Genomic DNA, 3,187 nt, shown 5'->3' with positions numbered 1-3,187 from the left:
TCTTCCCATAAGTTAACTTTTGTTTTCACGTCCCGATTGTGTATTAATCTTTTAGGGGTCCTGATAAAGGGTAACAAACTCTTTCCTCAGAATATTCGTTTGACCAGTTCCTCTCCTCCTGCCGTTGCGTTTTTTGGTCGAGTTTCTTTTGACGAACACCTTCAATGCGTTTCATGACGATGGAACCCAATTGAACCATTGATCCCTTTGCAATCTAAATATTCTTTTTATAACGACCTTAAGAGGTCTCGTGTCTCAAATTGCCTCTCCTGATGATGATGATTTAGATTGACCCGCCTATATACAAGGCGGACCATGGGCCCTTGCGTTGGCAGCCCGTAAGGGGAACGGAGCATTGGTTGTATCTTTTAAAAGCTGTTACTTGTGTTGGATGACACGAACACTGACGACAGACAGATGATGATAGGCTGACACAAAATGACGACCGAAGCTGGAGACCGAAGTTCAAATCCGGGGCGCCGTAGACCAAAAATCTCTGGTCTTAAACCCATTCCTTCGTCAATCCTAGATCATTATTTTCCTTATAAGAGCGTGTTAACAGGAAGACATCCAACTAGAATGTCTCTCCTTAGAAGTTCTTCCTTTTAGAGGGAAAAAAAATTACTTCAGATTGAAGAATTTAGCTTTCTCTGATCCTTCAATAATCTCTACTTCTGTGCATTTTCCGCCTTTTTCTGCACAATTTTCATTTTTGGATCTTCAGCATTATGGACTTTACTTTCTCATTTCAAATCCGCACAATCGTAAAGTGATCAACAAATAATAACTAGTTCTTCTTTTCGGATTCTTTATTTCTTCTCTCCTGTTCTCCCTCCTGTTTCCCTGTTCTTCCTGCATTTCCTGTCAGAATCCTTTCAAATAAATCCATTATTAGTCTTGAAGATTCTTGTTTAGCTTTTCATAACTGCCTTCCTGATTCCACTTGTCGTTGATTCCTTTTTGACGATGTATTTTGGTTTTCTTCTAAGTCGCAGACTCAATTATTCTTTTAATTTCACCAAAGCATTTTCTGCATCACCCAAATCTTGTTTCCTTTTTAATGGCCTTAGAGGCCAGTCGGTTATAAAATCTTGCAAATTTGGGTTGATCAATAAAACAATTAAAACAATCTTTTTACCTTTCCTAACATTCCTGCTCATGACGAATGACAATTTGAAGCCAATTTGGTAATGCACCGGTATTCCATATTTCTGCTAACAGAGAGACTAAGAATTTTTTGGAGCTCTAACAGGAAATCATTCAAATTTACTATTGATGACGAAAGACAAATTGGAGTCGAACAACGAGTTGGGAGAGTTTTGAAGACTATTCTGGATTTGGAGCCTATTAGGGATTTTCAAAAGGAAGAAGTCCAATTGGAGGGCCTCTTCTTAAAAGGGCTTCCCTTTTTAGAGAGAAAAAAAAATTCCTTCAGATTGAAGAATTTTAGATCTTTCTCTGGTCCTTCAATAATCTCTACTTCTGTGCAGTTTTCGCCTTATTCTGCACAATTTTGGATCTTCGACATTAGGGACTTTACTTTCTCCTTTCAAATCCGCCCTATGGTATACTGATCAACAAATAATAACTAGTTCACCCTTTTGGATTCTTTATTTCTTCTCTCCCGTTCTCCTTCCTGTCTCACGCTTCTTCTTGTAGTTTCTGTCTGAATCAATTTAAATAAATCAGTTATTAGTCTTCAAGATTCTTGTTTTACTTTTCATGACTTCCTTCCTAATTCCACTTGTCGTTGATCCCTTTATGACGAAGTATTTTGGTTTTCTTTGTAAGTCGCACACTCAACAATTCTATTAACTTTCACCGAAAGAATTTCTGCAAAACCTAAATCTTCTTTCCTTTTTGATAGCCTCATGGTAAGTCGTTGTTAAAAGCTGGCAAATTTGGGTTGGTCAATAAAACAGTTAAAACAATCTTTTAAACTTTTCTAACATTTATGCTTGAGACGAATGACAATTTGAAGCCGATTTGGGAATGCCCCGGTATTCCATATTTCTGCTAACAGAGAGATTAAGAGTCTTTTAGAGCTCTGAAAGAAAGCATTCAACTTTCCTATTGATGACGAAAGACAATTTGAAGTCGAACAAGGAGTTGAGAGAGTTTTGAAGACTTCTGGAGCCCGTTTTGAAGACTTTTGGAGCCTGTTAGGAATTTCCAAATAGCCTTCATGTTTTTTTAAAAATAAGCTCGATGCAGGAACTCTATATTGTTGGCTCGGCGTGGCTGCCTGCTTCCCGCTAGCCGGGCAGGCCTTCCTCCTTCCTGCTGGGTGGGCGGGCCTCCCCCCTTCCCGCTGGGTGGGCAGGCCTCCCCCCCTATCGCTGGGTGGGTGGGCCTCCCCCCTCCCTCTGGCAGGGGGGCCTCCCACCCTCCCGCTGACAGGGTGGGTCTCCCCCCCTCCCACTGGGTGGGCGGGACACCCCCTCCCGCTGGCAGGGCGGTACTCCCCCTTCCTGCTGGCAGGGCAGGGCTCCCCCTTCACGCTGGCAAGGCCGGGCTCCCCCCTTCCCGCTGGCAGGGAGGGGCTTCCCCTTCCCACTGGCAGAGCAGGGCTCCCCCCTTCCCGCTGTCAGGGTGGACTCCCCCCTTCCTGCTGGCAGGACGGGACTCCCCCATTCCCGCTGGCAGGGCAGGGCTCCCCCTTCCCGCTGACAGGGTGGGGCTCTCCCCTTCCCGCTGGCAGGGCGGACACCCGCTTCACGCTGGCAGGGAGGGGCACCCCGTTCACGCTGACAGGGCAGGGCTCCCCCCAATCCCGCTGGCAGGGCGGGACTTTCCCCTTCCCACTGGCATAGCGGGGCTCCCCCCTTCCTGCTGGCAGGGCGGGGCTCCCCCCTTCAAGCTGGCAGGGCAGGGCTCCCCCCTTCCCACTGGCAGGGTGGGGCTCACACCCTTCCTGCAGGCAGGGCGGGGCTCCCCCCTTCTGCTGGCAGGATGGGGCTCCGACCTTCCCGCTGGCAGGACGTGGCTCTCCCCTTCCCGCTGGCAGAGCGGGGCTCCCCCCTTCCCGCTGGCAGGGCGGGGCTCCCCCCCTTCCCACTGGTAGAGCGCTCCACCTTCCCGCCGGAAGGGCAGGGATCCCCCCTTCTCGCTGGCAAGGCGGAGGTCCTCATTCCGCTGGCAGGGAAGGGCTTCCCCTTTCCAGCTGCCACGGCGGGGCTCCCCCTTT

The sequence above is a fragment of the Palaemon carinicauda genome, chromosome 24 (genome assembly GCF_036898095.1).
Source record: "Palaemon carinicauda isolate YSFRI2023 chromosome 24, ASM3689809v2, whole genome shotgun sequence".
In the NCBI taxonomy this organism is placed as follows: domain Eukaryota; kingdom Metazoa; phylum Arthropoda; class Malacostraca; order Decapoda; family Palaemonidae; genus Palaemon; species Palaemon carinicauda.
This window is presented reverse-complemented; position numbering follows the sequence as displayed.